Raw genomic sequence first — 19,718 nt, forward strand, 5'->3', positions numbered from 1 at the left:
CACATCCCCTGCTCGGAACTGCCTGGTGGGTCTCAGGAGGACACAGGGACCCAGCAAACACACGCACAAGTGGGCTCAGAACCTCTCCCAAGTCCCCCCGGCAGCAGAAGGGTGTGGGCGGGCCCAGGCTCCCCAGCACACCTCAGTGACCTTTCCCACCTCCCTGGGAAAATTCCTCAGCAGGAGATAAGATCCGTGTCATTAGGACCTTGTCATTAGGGCCTTGTAGGAGTCCTTATGCCTGGGAAGCAGGGAAACTTCCTATCTGGCTTGAGCCAAGGGCCTCCCAGGACTGTCTCCATCTGGAGTTTCAGCAAACCCTGCTCTGGCCTCAGAGCTAATGGCCCCACTGAAGCCCCCCAGCTAGCTTCCCTGCTGAGAGGGAGACACTTCTGGAAACAGCACCAGGCCAGGATCCCCAGGAGGCTAGATGCAAAGATGCCAAGAGAAACCCGAGCCCCTGCCTCCTATTCAATTAGGTGTCGAGTTCCATGTTTCTTTCCCAAGAGAGGAAAAGCAATTCACAAACACAAGCGATAGGTGATACTGACTTGTTTACCTTCAGATAATGCTTTGAAAGTCTTGTTGACTTCGTTAATCTCAGAGATCTGATCACCCAGCTGTTGATGGCCCGCACTTGGAGGTCAGAAAGAAAGACCTCTGTTCTCTTCCTGCAAACCCAGGTTTAAATCTCAGCAACCCTGTCACTTCATAGATGGGTGACCTTTTGCAAGTCCCTCAACCCCCCTCAACCTTAATTTCCTGGTCTGCAGCGCTGAGGAAATAATCCATTCCTTGAAGGGAAGGGCCGAGGAGAGGATTAAATGGGCCACTTCGGTCCGGCATTCAGCGCAGTGGCAGGCTAGGGAGGGCTCAGTGAGCGGCTTTGGTCTCTGTCTGGAGAAAAGGAAGAGATGAAAAAATAAAGGATAACCTCAAACCCAGTTGCTTGGTGTTTAACTCCAGTTCTTGTCATTCTTCATTCAAGTTGACGTTTTCCTTTGAACAGAAGAGAGAAATCAGAAAAGAGGCATATCTCTGTCATGCCAAGGGTGAGTCTGTTTGGTTTAGAATCTCAGGTCCACACACAGTGTGGTCCTTGGGGGCTTGTTTATTTCCAACACAGAGGTCCCCAGGGAGGGCAACCGGTCTGCACTCAGCTACTAACAAAAAGGTTGGCGCTTCAAATCCACCCAGCCATGCCGTGGAAGAAAAACCTAGCTATCTAGCCCCCACGTGTCTGTCAGTTTGTCATACTGTGGGGGCTTGCGTGTTGCTGTGATGCTGGAAGCTATGCCACTGGTATTCAGATACCAGCAGGGTCACCCATGGAGGACAGGTTTCAGCTGAGCTTCCAGACTAAGACAGACTAGGAAGAAGGACCCTGCAGCCTACTTCTGAAAAGCATTAGCCAGTGAAAACCTTATGAATAGCAGTGGAACATTGTCTGATATAGTGCTGGAAGATGAGCCCCCCAGGTTGGAAGGCACTCAAAAGATGACTGGGGAAGAGCTGCCTCCTCAAAGTAGAGTCAACCTTAATGACGTGGTTGGGGTAAAGCTTTCGGGACCTTCTGTTGCTGATGTGGCATGACTCAAAATGACAAGAAACAGCTGCAAACATCCATTGATAATTGGAACCTGAAACGTACAAAGTATGAATCTAGGAAAATTGGAAATCAACAAAAATGAAATGGAAGGCATAAACATCAATATCCTAGGCATTAGTGAGCTGAAATGGGCTGGTATTGGCCATTTTGAATCTGACAATCATATAGTCTACTATGCTGGGAATGACAACTTGAAGAGGAATGGTGTTGCATTCATTGTCAAAAAGAACGTTTCAAGATCTATCCTGAAGTACAACCCTGTCAGTGATAAGATAATATCCATATGCCTACAAGGAAGACCAGTTAATACAACTATTATTCAAATTTACGCACCAACCACTAGGGCCAAAGATGAAGAAATAGAAGATTTTTATCAACTGCTACAGTCTGAAATTGATCGAACATGCAATCAAGATGCATTGATAATTACTGGCGATTGGAATGTGAAAGTTGGAAACAAAGAAGTAGGATCAGTAGTTGGAAAATATGGCCTTGGTGATAGAAACAATGCTGGAGATCAAATGATGGAATTTTGCAAGACCAATGACTTCTTCATCGCAAATACCTTCTTTCACCAACATAAACGGTGACTATACACATGGACATCACCAGATGGAACACAGAAATCAAACTGACTACATCTATGGAAAGAGACGATGGAAAAGCTCAATATCATCAGTCAGAACAAGGCCAGGGGCCGGCTGTGGAACAGACCATCAATTGCTCATATGCAAGCTCAAGCTGAAACTGAAGAAAGTCAGAGCAAGTCCACGAGAGCCAAAATATGACCTTGAGTATAGCCCACCTGAATTTAGAGACCATCTCAAGAATAGATTTGATGCATTGAACCACCAGTGACTGAAGACCAGACGAGTTGTGGAATGACATCAAAGACATCATGCATGAAGAAAGCAAGAGGTCACTGAAAAGACAGGAAAGAGAGAAAAGACCAAGATGGATGTCAGAGGAGACTCTGAAACTTGCTCTTGAGCTTCAAGCAGCTAAAGCAAAAGGAAGAATTCATGAAGTAAAAGTACTGAACAGAAGATTTCAAAGGGCCTCTCGAGAAGAGAAAATAAAGTATTATAATGACATGTGCAAAGAGCTGGAGATGGAAAGCCAAAAATGATGAACACGCTCGGTGTTTCTCAAGCTGAAAGAACTGAAGAAAAAATTCAAGCCTCAAGTTGCAATAGTGAAAGATTCCATGGGGAAAATATTAAATGATGCAGGAAGCATCAAAAGAAGATGGAAGGAATATACAGAGTCATTATACCAAAAAGAATTAGTCACATGTTCAACCATTTCAAGAGGTGGCATATGATCAGGAACCGATGGTACTGAAGGAAGAAGTCCAAGCTGCTCTGAAGGCATTGGCGAAAAACAAGGCTCCAGGAATTGATGGAATATCAATTGAGATGTTTCAACAAACAGATGCAGTGCTGGAGGTGCTCACTCATCTATGCCAAGAAACATGGAAGACAGCTTCCTGGCCAACTGATTGGAAGAGATCCATATTTATGCCTATTCCCAAGAAAGGTGATCCAACCGAATGTGGAAATTATAGAACAATATCATTAGTATCACATGCAAGCAAAATTCTGCTGAAGATCATTCAAAAATGGCTGCAGCGGTGTATCAACAGGGAACTGCCAGAAATTCAGGCCGGTTTCGGAAGAGGATGTGGAACCAGGCATATCATTGCTGATGTCAGATGGATCTTGGCTGAAAGCAGAGAATACCAGAAGGATGTTTACCCGTGTTTTATTGATTATGCAAAGGCATTCAACTGTGTGGATCATAACAAACTATGGATAACACTGCAAAGAATGGGAATTCCCGAACACTTAATTGTGCTCATGGGGAACCTTTACATAGATCAAGAGGCAGTTGTTTGGACAGAACAAGGGAATACTGATTGGTTTAAAGTCAGGAAAGGTGTGTGTCAGGGTTGTATTCTTTTACCATACTATTTAATCTGTATGCTGAACAAATAATCTGAGAAGCTGGACTATGTGAAGAGGAACGGGGCATCAAGATTGGAGGAAGACTCATTAACAACCTGTGTGATGCAGATGACACAACCTTGCTTGCTGAAAGTGAAGAGGACTTGAAGCACTTACTAATGAAGATCAAATACCACAGCCTTCAGTATGGATTGCACCTCAACATAAAGAAAACAAAAATCCTCACAACTGGACCAGTGAGCAACACGATGATAAACGGAGAAAAGATTGAAGTTGTCAAGGATTTCATTTTACTTGGATCCACAATCAACAGCCATGGAAACAGCAGTCAAGAAATCAAAAGACGCATTGCATTGGGCAAATCTGCTGCAAACAACCTCTTCAAAGTGTTGCACAAAGATGTCACCCGAAGACTAAGGTGCTCCTGACCCAAGCCATGGTATTTTCAATCGCATCATATTCATGTGAAAACTGGACAATGAATAAGGAAGACCGAAGAAGAGTTGACGCCTTTAAATTGTGGTCTTGGTGAAGAATATTGAATATATCATGGACTGCCAAAAGAACAAACAAATCTGTCTTAGAAGTACAGCCAGAATGCTCCTTAGAGGCAAGGATGGCGAGACTGCCTCTCACACACTTTGGACATGTTGTCAGGAGGGATCAGTCCCTGGAGAAGGACATCATGTTTGGCAGAGTACAGGGTCAGCGGAAAAGAGGAAGACCCTCAACGAGGTGGACTGACACGGTGGCTGCAACAATGAGCTCAAGCATAACAATGATTGTAAGGATGGCGCAGGACTGGGCAGTGTTTCTATCTGTTGTTCATAGGGTTGCCATGAGTCGGAATCGACTCGACGGCACCTAACAACAACATCTACTTCTAAATGGTCACAGCTACTGAAAACCCTATGGAGGGCAGTTCTACTCTGAAACACATTGGGTCACCATGAGTCAAAATCACCTTGACGGCAATGTTTTTTTTTTTTTTAATCTCTCATTGAAGCTAGGATGTTTCTAAAAGGCTATCTCAGCACCCTCAATGAAGGTCCCAAAGCAGAATTCCCACAATATTTCCTTCTGCTTACACTTCGTGACCAACCCCTCCAGTGACCCCCGAGCCCTGGCAACCACTGATCTGCATCCTGTTCCTATAGTTTTGCCTTTTCCTCAATATTATATAAGAATAATTTTCCTCAATAATATATAAGAAGCCTTTTGAGACTGGCTTCTTTCTCTTAGCATTATATATTTGTGATTCATACAAGTCGTTGTCTATATCAATAATTCTTTCCTTTTTAGTGCTGAGTAGTATTCCACTGTATGGATGTACTGCCATTTGGTACATTGGATTGTCACCATTTGGAAGACAAGAGTTATTTCTAGTTTTTTGGCGATTATGAATAAAACTGCTATGAACATTTATGTTCAGGGGTTTGTGTGAACACAAGTTTTCATTTCACTTGGGTAAACATCTATTGGTGGAACTGCTGGGTCATATGGTAAGTATATTTTAACTTTTTAAGAAACTACTAGACTCTTTTCCAAAGTGGCTGTAACATTTTGCATTCCCCCCGGAAATATTTGAGAGTTCCAGTTGTTCCCCATTCTTCTCAGCACTTAGTATGTCAACTTCCTTCCTGCCTCCCTCCCTTCCTTCCTTCCTCCCTTCCTTTCTTACTCCTTTCCTCCCTCCCTCCCTCGCTCCCTTCCTCTTTCCCTCCCTCCTTTCCTCACTCACTTCCTTTCTTGTAGTTTAAGATTAAGGTGGTGTAGACACTTCTCAGCCCAAGCACACAGAATGGGGACACAAGTGAGCAAGGCTCTATGTGGAGGCAGGGGAGAACATTCCTTAAGTCCAAGAAGCATTCCTCCATTGGAAGTATGGGAAAAGTCCGGGCTGTGGAATCAGACCCCTGCTCTGATCCCAACTCTGCTATTTTCTGGCCAGGGGACCTTTAGTGAGTCCCCTCTTCTCTAAGCCACACTTTCGTCACCCACAACAGAAGGGGGAATTATAACTGTCTCCGAGCCTGGTGGTGAGCAGTTAATGGCATAATTCATGTGAAACAGTTCCACCAACTGAGATGTGTGAGAACTACAACTTCTTTTCCTTTTTTCTAATTCATTTTTGCATCCCTTTCTCTGTAGGAAATGTTTTGGCACAGGCCCTACCTCTGGGGATTTGTGTTAAGGTCCAAGTGCTCAGTAAATGTCAGCAGTTGGATTTAAAGGTTCTTGGTAAAATTGGCTATTGGAGGCTCCAATGTGCTTGTACATGATTAGAAGACTGTCGAGGGCTGTGGGAAGTGGCCACCGTGATTATTTCCCAAAGATCTCTGCTGTCCCCACCATCCTGACTTTTTCCACGGGTGACCCAAGCTCAGCTTCTCCACATACATTCTCAAGGAAACATATATATGTTCATCAAGATGAGCAAGGCCATGTCTGCCCTTTGGAGGGGTTAGCACGGACCAGGGGAGACAAGGTGAGTAGAGAAATAAGTTAAAAGGGGGTCTTCTCACCATAGAATAGGCCAAGTCAGGCAGTAAGTGATCTCAGAGGAGGAAGACCGACTACCAATCAAAGTGTTTCAGATGAGGAGGTACCATATGAGCACCTTTAGTCTGGGAAGAGTATTCAAGGCAAGGGAAGCAACATAAGCAAATGTGGGAGATGCAGAAGGGAAGAGCATTTCCTGAGAACCAGTATGGAGCTGCATTTGGCTGGCACACAGCAAGAAGGAACGTAGTAGAGAGGAAGGCTGAGAAGGCAGCCATGGGTGGCCTTGGATGCCAAGCCGAGGCATGTGGACATACTTCCTTAGGCCATGGTAAGCCAGAACCAGCTTTTAAGTAGGAAGCTTTCTGATCTAAATTGAATTTTTGGAAGGCAACTCCAGCATCTAGGAGGCAGGACTAAAGAGGGAATAGCTTCAGGCAGGTGGTCCAGGTAGGAAGCGAGGACGATGGCTGGGAGAAGAGGAAAGGAGGAACAGGTTCAGGTAGGGATGGAGTGAGAGGGGTACAGAGACAGTGGGGAGGTGAAGCTGATGGCACCTGGTAGCTGATACAGCTGGTGAGGGCATGAGCTTGGGCACAGAGAAGAGGTAGAGTTGAAGAGGTTCCTTTGCTATTGGTCATTGTATTAGTTTTCTATGGCTGCTGTGACAAACTACCACAGATGTGGTGGCTTAAAAAAACACAAATTTATTATCTGAGAGCTCTGTAGGTCAGAGGAGCCCTGGCGGCACAGTGGTTAAGAGCTCAGCTGCTAAACTAAATGTTGACGGTTTGAATCTATCAGCTACCCCTTGGGAACCCTACGGGCAGTTCTACTCTGTCCTATTGGGTCACTATGAGTCAGAATCTATTTATGGCAGTGGGTGTAATTTTTGGGGTTTGGTAGGTCAGAAGTCCAACATGGGACTTACTTGGCTAAAATCAGTGTGTCGGCAGGGCTGTGTTTCTTCGAGAGATATAGGGAGGATCCTTTTCCTTGCCTGTTCTAACTTCTAGAGGCTGCTGGCATTGCTTGGCCCACCGCTCCCTGTCCTCCATCTTTACAGCCAGCAACTCCTTGGCCTTTCTTCTGTACTCGTGTCTCCCTCTACCCACAGCCAGGAAAGGCTGTCTGATTTTAAGGACCCACATGATTAGATTTGGCCCACCTGGATAATCCAGGGTCATGCCTCCATCTTAAGGTCTTTAACCCAATCATTTCTGCAAGTCCCTTTGCCATGTAGGTGGCATACATATTCACAAGTTCCAGGGATGAAGGAAACTTTGGGGAGGGGGAGCATTGCTCTGCCCACCAAAGTTACTTAGCCTCGAGCTCCAGATCCAGGCAGGAATACCTCTCACAGTGTAGCCGATGCCTCCTTGGGGGTCCCTGTGTCCCCTCTGAACTTTCTGACCAGGCCCCTTTCTCCAGGCATTCAGCCCAAGCCCATCTCCAGCTCCTCCTTTCATGACTAACTTGATTTCTTGTCTTGGTTCCCTTCTCTTCAGCTTCTGCTCTCTTCCCCACCTCTCTGTCTCTGCCCAATTTTCTGCTTTGCATGTTGCTATGATGCTGAACAGGTTTCAGTGGCACTTCCAGACTATGTTGGCCTAGGAAGAAAGATCTGGCAATCTACTTCTGAAAACCAGCCAATGAAAACCCTATGAATCACAAAGGTCCAATATGCAGCCTATCATGGGGGGTGGTACAGGACCAAAACAGTGTTTTCTTCCATTGTGCATGGGGTTACCATGAATCAGGGCCTGTCTTGACAACAACACTAATGACTTGACTAACAACAACACCAATGACAAGACTGGCAGCTGGCTACCAGCCTCCTTGCCCTGTTCTCCACCAGCCAGCCTCCTGCCATCAGCAATTTGGGGTGTAGAATGGATATTCTTTGGGGACCCTTGAGAGAGCTGGGAGGAAACCAGCTTCCCTGTACCCCCACTGTTGAGGGGGAGTGCCTCCTCAGCCGCCTGGTGGGTGTCTTTTGCAGGCAACTCCTCTTCTTTGCCAGGGTGGGGCTATCGCTCTGACGGCTCTCAGGACCTGCCACGCGCAGAAAGGAAGCGCTTTCTTCATCTCCACGTGGTTGCCACAGCCTCCAAGGCTGGGGCACTGAATGTATATTCAGAATTCACCAGCATTCGAAGGCCTCTTAACTAAGGAGACTGTGCTCCCTCCCTAGTCAGCACCAGGCTGGAGCTTCCATCTGTTCTCAGAGCAAGCACAGATCCGAGGCTGTTTTGTTTGTCAAAGCCTCAAGAGCAAGAAATGCGGAATGAAAGCAAACAGCTCGGCCCTGACCACAATATCGTATGGTGTTTGTCCTCCAGCTCCACACGGGACCTGGCCTTGCCCTGTACACGCCCCGGGGCAGCCAGGGCCACATTCCAGGCTCATGTGGGCAGCTCAGCCTGAGGTGGCAAAACAAACACAGATGGTGACTCTGCAGAGAAGAGCTGCGTGGGGCCTCTGGGCCCGGGGTTATTTGAAGAACTGTGGGCGAGACCATGGCACTCTCCCCAGAGTTCCTGCAGCCACAGCATTCCTGGCTGTGAGGACTGTGATGGGGACAGCCACCTCTCCCGGGCCACCTGCACCTTGCTCCTGTAGGGACCCTCAGCTCCAGCCAAGCCAGGCACCTGTCACCCCTGAAAGCCTTGCCTTCTCCCCCGCATGGCTTTGCTCACCATCTCCCCTTGGTGCTGTTCAGCAAACCTCCCCAACCCTTTCTGGCCTTCCTGGTCCAGTGCAAGGTGATGGGGCCATGGAGATGATTCAAATACAGTGACAGCACACCTGGACCTCCCGGTGACGGAGACAGGGACTTACACCAACTAATATGATGCAATGAGCTGAGGGCCATGGTGTGGACACCCAGGGCACTAGAGAGCAAGCAATCAGGGGAGGCTTCCTGGAGGAGGAGAAACCTGAGCAGAGTGAGGTGGTCAGCCAAGCAAAGGGAGTTAGCCGAGGGCATTGTAGGCAGAGGGGCGGGTGGAACACCATCTCAGGGAGTCCATCTTTGCTGGATCTTCTCACCCTCAAACCCAACCCAGACACCTCTGTGTAGCTATGTGTTTGTTTGTCTCATTGGCATAAGAGGGCCATGTTAGGGGGTGTGTGTGCCAGGTGAGTATGTGTATGAATGTGGGTTAGTATGAATGTGAGTGTATGCATGGGTGTTTGTGTGTATGTATATGTGTGAGTCCATGAATGTGTGTGTGTGACAGTGTGTGAGTATACGACTGTGTGTGTGTGTGTGCAAATTGTGTGTGTGAGTGTGAATGCCTATAAGTGTGCGAATACATGTAAATGTGTGTGTATACGTGTGAGTGTGAATGTGTGTGCATGTGAGTGTGTGAATGTGTGTGTGAGGGTATACATGTGAGTGTGTAAAGAAGTACATGTGAATATGTGTGTACAAGAGTGTGCGTGATAGTGTATGTGTGTGAGGGTATGTGTGAAAGTGTGTGTATATGTGACAGAGTACATGTATGAGAGTATGTGTGTGTGAATGTGTGAGTGCGTGACTGTGTCTATGTGTATGTGTATTTGTGTGCAGGAGTATTTGAATGTATCTGTGTGAATGTGTGTGTGTATGAGTGTGTGTGGGTGTGCGTGTGGTATCTGTGACCCCCCCACCCTCTGTGTCACCCCCACAATGACTGCACCCCAGCTTGCTAAGCACACAGAGATGACTGTGTCCGCAGCACAGCGGATGAAGCCTCCAGCCCGGGCACCTCAGTACTGCGCTGCCCTTCCCAGATGTGTCTCCTCAGCTGTGAAGTGCAGATAAGGCTGGCATCTCAAGGCTCTCGTGGTGACTCTGTAAGATGATTGACAAGTGCAAAGCATTTGCAAGGGCCTGGCATACAGCAAGTGCTCCATAAATGTAGCTATTATTCTCGGTGACAGTGTAATGCTCCCACAGCCTCAGTGCCAGGCGCTAACTGTAGTGCTAGAGGCCTCAGGGAGCTGTGGAAAAGCCCCACTGGAGGGCCAGCCTGAGGTGAGTGCCGGACCAGCGCCGCTCCCCTGGGCTGCCGCCCAGCATGGACCTGTCTTCTGTGATGTTGCAGCTAGCCCAGCACCACTTGGAGCTTTCCCAGGAGAGTGATCTTGCTGCTGCCCCCCTGTACTCCAACCCAGCTCTCAGAGCCCCCACTGGCACTGGGCTGAGTGAGGCTGGCCAGGAAGAAACCCCACTGGGCATCCTGTGGGACCTAGTGGGCTGGAGGCCCTGGAGCAGACCTTGTCACTGGCCAGGAGGCTCCCTGCCCTTCTGCCCCCCAACACCGCCTTGCTCTCCAGTCTGGCGGCTGCAGCTGCAGGATGACAGCTGCCTTCTCTGTCTGGCTTCTCCCAGCAGGTGTGGGCAGAGCTGCTGCTTTCTCTGCCTGGCCTCTCCTAGTGCTGGTGTGGGCTGAGGTGCTACCCACACCTGGCCTCTCTGAGCAGGTGTGGACTGAGCTGCTGCCTTCTCCGTCTGGCCTCTCCCAGTGCTGGTGTGGGCTGAGCTGCTGCCTTCTCCGTCTGGCCTCTCCCAGTGCTGGTGTGGGCCAACCTGCTGCCCACGCTGCCCCGGGGACTGCCTTGGCCACTGCCCACTTTGCTGCCGAGCATCTCTGTTACCCAGGTTGGCGGGGCGGGGGGGAGGCTGGCAGCCTGACCGAGGTCACGATAAGGAACAGCATGTGCTTGAAGCTAGTGCAGTTCCAGAAAGAATTGACAGGCAGGTTTGCAACCCTGAGACTCCAGGGTTGCAATTTGCCTCCCAGTGGACAGGACTTCGCCCGGCTCCTCTGAGTGCCAAAAGCAGAAGCACCAGAGGCGAGGGGTGCCTCGCCATATGCCCTTCCTGCCTGGGTGGGTGGAGGGGTTAACGCCCCTTCAGGGTTTTTATTGGCCACCAACAGAGTGCACGCCTACTACGACCTGAGAAGCAGAGGCAAGTCCGGGCAAGATGCAACACTAAAACCTCATTGTTAGTTTTCAGTCTCCTACGGCACCTCCAACAAAGCCCATCAGGGGGACAGAGAGCCTGTCCCCCCTGCGCTGCTTCCTGCTGCCATTGGTGTCAGTGGGGGCCCAGTCCACCCACACATGATCCCGGGGGTGATGATGATCCCAGGAAAGGGGCTGAAAGGGGAGTGAGGACAGCAACCGGGGGACAGCCAGAGACACTCCCCTTCCTCCTCCCCAGCCACTGAGTCTTAGAAAAGAGCCCACGCACTGAGGCCAGCCCCTTCCTGGATTTGTAATGCACCTCCCTCCTTCTGTGAGCAGCAGTCCCTCTGCAGAGTGTGGAATCATCTGGACGCTTCTCCTCCCGACTGCCGGCAGCCATTTTTGTAGCTCGAAATGACTAAAGCCTCTGTTTCTTCTAAGTGAAGTGCCAAGACACTGGGTCTTGAAGGATTTGCCCTATCCTTCACTGGCCACTTTCACCTTCAATGGGTTTTTCTCTGATGTTCCACTTGAACGTCGCTTGGCCTGTCGGCTGGTGGGGGGAAAACACTTACTGCTGTAGAGGGCATGGGCGTGGGCAAGGGTGCTGGGAGTGGGAGGGTGCTAGGAACTGATATTTATTAAGCACGAACTAGGGGTGGTTATGGAGTCCCTGGGTGGTGAAAATGGTTAAGTGTTCGGCTATTAACTGACAAAGTTGGCAGTTTGAATCCACCCAAAGGCACCTTGGAAGAAAGCCCTAACGATCTACTTCTGAAAGTTCACAGCCATCGAAAACCCTGTGGAGCACAGTTTTACTCTGACACACGTGGAGTCTCCATTAATTAGAGTCGACTAGATGGCAAGTGGTTTGGTTTGGTTAGGGGCTGGTCGTTTGAAAAATCCTTCACCTTTGGGCCATACAACAGCCCTGCAAGATATGCCTTATTTGCTCTTTTCATAAATGGGTAACTGAGGTTTAGGGAGGCGGATCAACCTCTCAAGGTTCCACAGTGTCAGTGAAGACCCAGAATTTAAAGTCATGACTGGCTGACTCCAGAAGCCACAGCTTTCATGAATACCTTGTTCTGCCATTCTGCCAATAGCCTAGCAGGTATCAAGTATCAGGAGCCTTTATGCAGGGCCAGGCGCAGAGCCAGTGTTCAAAGCATAACTGCTAAATGAGCAAAGCATGAGTAAGTGAATGTATGAATGAATGAATGAGTAAACGAGAGAACAAAGCTTCTTTGAGATCATGGAAACCAGTCCAGGAGTTTCCCTCTGTGACCTCATGCTCAAACGTTCCCACCCACAGCTTCTCGAACCTGAAAGCTGACCCAGCCAAGTTTGCCCAGTTGATAAGGTCACGCAGCTCACCTGCACCTCTTATCTGCAACCTGAATCCAAACAAGAAGCTGGGCTGGGATAAGGCCAAGGAAGGCAATGCCTGGAATCATCGGTAGACTAGGGTTAGCTGTCTAATCAGATGCCACGAATACATATTGCGCACCTACTATGTGTCAAGCTCTGTGCTAGACCCCGAGGGTGAGATGGGGAACCAGACAGTGTCTACCTTTCTGTGGCTTGTAATCTACTGGAGAAAGCACGCGAATGTTAGAGAAGCAATTACAAATGGGATGAGGGACATGAACAGGGAGAGGCATGAAGCCAGGTGGTCCCAGCAGACCTTCTGGGAGACGAGAAGGAGCCAGCCAGGAGTCAGCAATGGAAAATTATCTACCTCTCTTCATGCTGGCATCATTCTAGAGTACCAATGTGCTTTAGTTTTTGTTTTTCCTGTTCCTGGTCAAAATGGGCTCCCCACAAGCCACCTCTCTCCTGAACACAGAGGCGTCTCCCTGTTCCCTGAGCTTGAGCTTAGCTTTTTCTCCATTCCCACCCTGTTCCCCAGAAACAGTGACCCAGCCCCACACTTCCCACCCAGCTCTCCTGTGGGCCTTCCGCTCTCCTCTTCGGCAGATGTGGACTGTGACCTGCTCAGGCTGGCCTACTGACCGCCTGCTATGGAGTTGGTTCTGACTCACGGTGATCCGTATGTGTCCGAGTAGAACTGTGCTCTGTAGGGTTTTCAGTGGCTGAGTTTTCGGAAGCAGATAGCCAGGCCTTTCTTCTGAGGCACCTCTGGATGGACTCAAACCTCCAACCGTTCAGTTCGAAGCCCAGTGTGTTAAATGTTTGTACTACCCAGGGACTCCTTCAGGGACAGAAGGAGCAGCAAACCAGGCACCTATGGGCCAGCTTTGGAGCCTACCTCCAACCTTTAGTATTATTTCTGTGGGGGAAATGTGTTCTGAGTTCCAAAGAACTGGCTTACACATTGTGTGAAAACAGAGCGCATTTGCAGCAATGGACAGACTACCTGTGGCTTTTAAACACTTTTTTTTTTTTAAGCCACAGAAACCTCTGTTCAAATAATATCTTGCATGCTAGCTCAAGATGTAAAACAGGTTTTAAAATGAATAGGTCCAGTGGAGGTTGAGGGATGGAGGTGGTCTAGAGACTTCCTGGCCCCTTAGGGTCCTGCCACGCATGGTCTCAACCTCCCACCCTATGCTATTGTCAGCTGGGACGTCTGAAGACCCGCTGAATTACTGAGTCTAAGTGAATGGCAGTGTATCGAATACACGGGGCTGTTTAAGACACATAAGATTTGGTTTGGCCTTTGATTGAAGGCTTTTGTCTTATCCTGAATATGCCTCTACTTCAACAGAAGTGATCTTTTTTTTACAGTAATGGCAGGTTAATGGGGTACTCCACTGAACCCCAAGATATTGCCCATGTTGCTTTCCACGGATCAAACAAGGCAGATCAAAGTAAAGATTTTCAAAATTCTCTTGCAGGAGAGAATTCCTCCAGGCAAAACTTTGAGGTTTTCACAGTCCTGAAATCTAAGCTTGACTTTCTTCTGGCAACAAAAAAGATCCCTTTATTTGTGCCAAGCAGAGATATATTTCTTCTCCGAAACTATTTTATAGATTACGCGTCATTTTCTGCTTTCCTTTTTATTCTTGTAGTAATTATCTTCCTTTAAGAAAATGTCTGCACAGCGTATAGTGGGCATGTTGAGGCAGATAAGCACAGCGAGCTAAGCCAGCTGGGAGCAGAGTGGTTTCTGTAACCCTTCTAAATCCCAGGACCCACGTGGTTAGATCTCGGGGCGGTGCCACATTCAAAGAACTAAAGTCTCACAGCCAAAAAAGTAATTAAAAAGGAATTCCAAACCTGGTCTTCTCGAAACTGTAAAGAAGATCCAAATTCAGAGTCTGCCTTAACAGTTTCTTCCAGTGGTATGTCTCACCATGTTCTAAATTACTCTCCTTGTTAATGTCTGATTTTGCGTAGTACAAATAGGTTATCAAACGAATGCACTCTTTTGGCCTGAACCAATCAGCTCAATGGAGCAATATTTGGTTGTTACATTACTAGTGTCCAGTAGCCCATAAGGCAAAGGAAATCTGACCCCAGTATCAATAAGAGAGATATTATGATCACTCTTTCTCGTAGGACAAAGGAGAGACCATGTATCCTTCTATAGGCACGTGGTTAATACATTGCATCTAAGGTTAAATAAAGTAGGAGAAGTTATCACTCTGATAGTCCAATGAGAGGCAGATGCTAGATGGTAACATTATAAGTCCCTCCCTTTGCTGTGATAACAGGAAATAGTGAATGTGTGGGATCCTGACAATGACTGGGATGAGAAATAACTCCTGAATTTGTTAAAGACCAAAAAACAAAACAAAAAAAAATACCCAAACAAACCAAACAGAACACACCTGGTGCTGTCGAGTTGATTCCGACTCATGGTGATCCCATGTGTCAGAGCAGAACTGTGCTCCCTAGGGTCGTCAATGGTTGATTTCTCAGAAGTAGATTGCCAGGCTTTTCTTCTGATGTGCCTCTAGGTAGACTTGAACCATCAGCCTTTCAGTTAGGAGGCTAGTGTGTTAATTGTTGGCACCACTCAGGTACTCCACCCCTAAAAATCGGAAAAGTTTTCAGAAAACAACTCAACTGAAAAGGAAATCCCTATGAACAGCTTCTAGACCACAATGTTATTTCTTTTCTTTTTTAATATTCTATTGTTTTATGTGAAAGTTCACACAGCAAATTAGGTCCCCATTTAACAATTTTTACACAGATTGTTCTGGGACCCTGGTTACAGTTTTCATAGTGTGTCAGCATTCTCATTATTTCCATTCTGTTTGTTCTGTTTCCGTTTGCTGTCTCGTCTTTGCTTTCGGGTAAATGCTGATGGTTTTAGTCTCATACAGTTGATTGTTTCAGGGAGCACATTGCTCCTGGGTGATATTATTTATTTTATAAGCCAATATGTTATTTGGATGAAAGATGACCTCCAGGAGTAGCTTTCAGTGCCAAGTTCAAAGGGTATCTTAGGGCAACAGTCTCAGGGATTTCTCTAGTCTCTATTGGTCCAATAGGTCTGGACTTTTTTAGGAACTTGAATTTTGTTGTATATTTTTTCCCATGCTATCCGGGACCTTCTATTGTGTCCCTGGTCAGAAAGGTTGGTGGTGGTAGCCAGGCACCATCTAGTACTTCTGGCCTCAGGTTAGAAGAGGCTGTGGTTTGTGTGGGCTATTTAGTCCTGTGGATTAGTTCCTTCTTTTAGTCTTTGGTTTCCTTCATTCTCTTTTGCTCCAGAGGAATAGAGACCAATAGTCATATCTTAGGTGGCCACTCACAAGCTTTTAAGACCCCAGATGCTACTTACTAAACTAGGGTGTAGAGCATTATCTTTATGTACTATGTTATGCCAGTAGACTAAGTTGTCCCAAGAGACTATGGTCCTAAGGCTTTTTAACCCAGTAAACCAATTCTGCAAGTCGTCTGGATCTGTCTAGGAAGCCTCCATAACTATACCTCCTATGTGCTTTATTACGTATGTGGATAGGTACACAGCACACACAAATGTGTATACATATGTATGCCTACAGACACACCTATACGTGCACATGCACGTACTCACATGTGCCTTCTTATACATGTGTATGCATACGTATCTACCCGTGTAACCACACACATGGTTTTTGGTCATTACTGTTGTTGCAACAATGCATATCTTATAGCATTTGCGAAAGTTGTCCCTTTTTCTCATGTACTTCTTAGTGTCTTTCTTTACCATGGTCAGGCTGTGCAGACAACCCATACTTGGTATTGCCTTTCCTATCACCCAAAATAACATGTATCTACTACCTAGAAAGTGATTTCCCCTTCTTCCCCCTCCCATTTCTGGTAACCATCAAAGAACATTGTTTTCTGTGTGTTTATCTATTCTTGACTTTTTTTTTTATAATAGTGGGACCATACAATATTTGTCCTTTTGTGATTGACTTATTTGGCTCAGTGTAATGTCCTCCAGAGTCATCTATGTTATATTTCACAGACGCCTCATTATTCTTTATAATTGCTTAGTATTCCATTGTATGTATGCACCACAACTTGTTTATCTATTCATCCATTGATGGGCACTTAGGTTGTTTCCATCTTTTTGGTGAATAATGCTGCAATGAATACAGGTGTGCATATGTCTATTCGTGTCACTGCTCTTGTATCTCTTGGATATATAGCTAGGAGTGGGATCGTTGGGTCATAAGGTATTTTTATTTCTAGCTTTTTGAGAAAGAGCCATAACGTTTTCCATAGTGGTCGTAACATTTTACAATCCTAGCACCAGTGTATAACAGTTCCAATCTCCCCATAACCCTGCCAGCATTTGTTGTTTTCTGTTTGTTTTTTTTATTGCCATTTTTACAGGGGTGAGATAGTATCTTATTGTACTTTCGATTTGCACCTCTCTTTTTTTTTTTTAACGGCTAACCAGGAAACCCTGGTGGCATAGTGGTTAAGTGCTATGGCTGTTAACCAAAAGGCCAGCAGTTTGAATCTATCAGGCATTCCTTGGAAACTCTATGGGGCAGTTCTACTCTGTCCTATAGGGTTGCCGTGCGTCAGAAGACGCAGTGGCAAGGAGTTTTTAATGGCTAATGATCATGAGCATTTTTTCATGTATATGTTGGCCGCCTGAATGTCCTCTTTGGTGAAGTGTCTATTCGTGTCCTTTGCCCATTTTTTGATTGGATTGTTTGTCTTTTTGTTTTGAGTTGTTGAAGTTTTCTATGTATTTTAGAGGTTATACCCTTGTCAGATACATCCTTGCCAAAGACTTTTTTTTTTTCTAGTCTGTAGGTTCTCTTTTTAATCTTTTGGTGAAGACTTTCAACGAGCTTAAGTCTTCAGTTTTTAGGAGGTCCAGTTTTCTAATTTCTCGTCTGTTGTTTGTACAGTTTTAGTTACATTTGATAGGCTACTTATGCTGAAAATTAGGTTCCCTAGTTTTGTCCTTATATCTTACAGGAACTTTATAGTTTTAGCCTTAACATTTAGGTCTTTGATCCATTTCGAGTTAGTTTTTGTGTACGGTGTGAGGTATGGATCCTGTTTCATTTTTCTGCAAGTGGGTAACCAGTTTTGCCAGCACCATTTGTTAAAGAGACTGTTTCTTGTCCATTGAATGGACTCCGATCCTTTGTAGAGGATCAGCTGCTCGCAGATGGATGCTTTACTTCTGAATCTCAAGGCTACTCCACTGGTCTGTGTGTCTGTCATTAAACCAGTACCAGGCTGTTTTGATTAGTGTGGCTGCATAGTAAGTTTTGAGATCGAGAAGTGTGAGACCTCCTACTTTGTTCTTCAATATTGCATTAGTTATTTGGGGCTTCTTTCCTTTCCAAATAAAACTGGAGATTAGTCTTTCCATTTTGTTAAAGAACGTTGTTGGGATTTGGATTGGGATTGCACTATATCTATAGATCGCTTTGGGTAGTGTTAACATTTTCACAATGTTAAGTCTTCCTATCCATGAGCATGGAATTCTTTCCCATTTACCTAGGGCTCTTTTGGCTTCTCACAGTGGTGCTTTATAGTTTTCTTTGCGTAAGTCTTTTACGTACCTGGTTAGGTTTATTCCTAAATATTTTATTCTTTTGTAAATGGTATTGCTTTTTTGATTTCCTTTTCAGAGTTCTCCTTGTTAGTGTAGAGGAACCCAACTGATTTTTTTGTGTTGATCTCGTACCCTGCCACTTTGCTGAATCCTTCTATTAGTTCCAGTAACTTTCTTGTGGAGTCTCTGGGATTTTTTATGTATAGGATCATGTCATCTGTGAATATGGATAATTTTACTTCTTCCTTTCCAATTTGGATACCCTTTATTTCCTTTTTTGCCTTATTGCTATAGCTAAGACTTTCAGTACAATTTGATTAAGAGTAGTGTTGAACAAATATTGCCCTAATGTTGAATAAAGGGCATTCTTGTCTCATTCCTGTTCTCAAGGGGAATGCTCTCAATCTTTCTCCATTGAGAATGTTGGCTGTTGGTTTTGCATGTTGTTGTTCTTGTTAGGTGCCATTGAGTCGATTCTGACTCAAAGCGACCATATGTACAACAGAATGAAACACTGCCCAGTCCTGCACCATCCTCACAATTGTTGTGCTTGAACCTACTATGTCAATCCGTCTTGTCGAGCGTCTTCCTCTTTTTCATTGACCCTACTTTACTAGGCATGAAGTCCTTCTCCAGGGACTGGACCTCCTGATAAAGTGCCCAAAGTTTATGTGAGATGAAGTCTTGCCATCCTTGCTTCTGGTGAGCCTTCTGGCTGTACTTCTTCCAAGACAGATTTGTTCCTTCTTCTGGCAGTCCATGGTATTTTCAATATTCTTTGCCAACACCATAATTCAAAGCCATCAATTCTTCTTTGGTCTTCCTTATTCATTGTCCAGCTTTCACGTGCACACGAGGCAATTGAAGACACCATGGGTTGGGTCAGGTGCACCTTAGTCCTTAAAGTGACAGCTTTTCTTTTTAACACTTTAAAGAGATCTTTTGCAGCAGATTTGCTCAATGCAATGTGTCTTTTGATTTCTCGACTGCTGAATCCATGTGTGTTGATTATGGCTCTAAGGGAAATTAAATCCTTGACAACTTCAATATTTTCTCCATTTATCATGATGCTGCTTGTTGGTCCAGTTGTGAGGATTTTTGTTTTCTTTATGTTGAGGTGTAATCCATACTGAAGGCTGTGGTCTTTGATCTTCATCAGCAAGTGCTTCAAGTCGTCTTCACTTTCAGCAAGCAAGGTTGTGTCATCTGCATAACACAGGTTGTTAAAGAGTCTTTCTCCAATCCTGATGCCCTGTTCTTCTTCATATAGTCCAGCTTCTCCGATTACATACAGATTGAATAAGTATGATGAAAGAATGCAACCCTGGTGCACACCTTTCTTGACTTTAAGCCACGCAGCGTCCCCTTATTCTGTTCAAACGACTGCCTCTTGGTGTAAGTGCAGTCCCCTCATGAGCACAATTAATTGTTCTGGAATTCTCATTCTTTGCAATGTTATCCATAATTTGATATGATCCACACTGTCAAATGCCTGGTTTTGCATATATGCACTTATTTATGCTGAAGTATTTCCCTTCTATCCCTATTTTGCTGAGAGTTTTTATCAGGAAAGGGTGTTGGATTTTATCACATGCCTTTTCTGCATTGATTGAGATGATCGTGCAATTCTTTTCCTTTGGTTTATTTATGTGGTGAACTACATTTATTGATTTGCTCATGTTCAACCATTCTT

At 45.9% G+C, this 19,718-nt stretch overlaps 1 long non-coding RNA gene across 1 annotated transcript; it reads right to left on the minus strand.

The window, feature by feature from the left end:
* Positions 1-186: 186 nt before the first annotated feature.
* Positions 187-15,009, minus strand: LOC126059341 (uncharacterized). The gene is made up of 3 exons (XR_007513425.1): positions 14,835-15,009; positions 754-897; positions 187-671 (listed from the first exon to the last, which is right to left on the minus strand). It is a non-coding gene; the product is annotated as an uncharacterized LOC126059341 (long non-coding RNA).
* Between the last annotated feature and the right edge of the window lie 4,709 nt (positions 15,010-19,718).

Source organism: Elephas maximus, chromosome 16 (assembly GCF_024166365.1).
Source record: "Elephas maximus indicus isolate mEleMax1 chromosome 16, mEleMax1 primary haplotype, whole genome shotgun sequence".
Taxonomy (NCBI): domain Eukaryota; kingdom Metazoa; phylum Chordata; class Mammalia; order Proboscidea; family Elephantidae; genus Elephas; species Elephas maximus.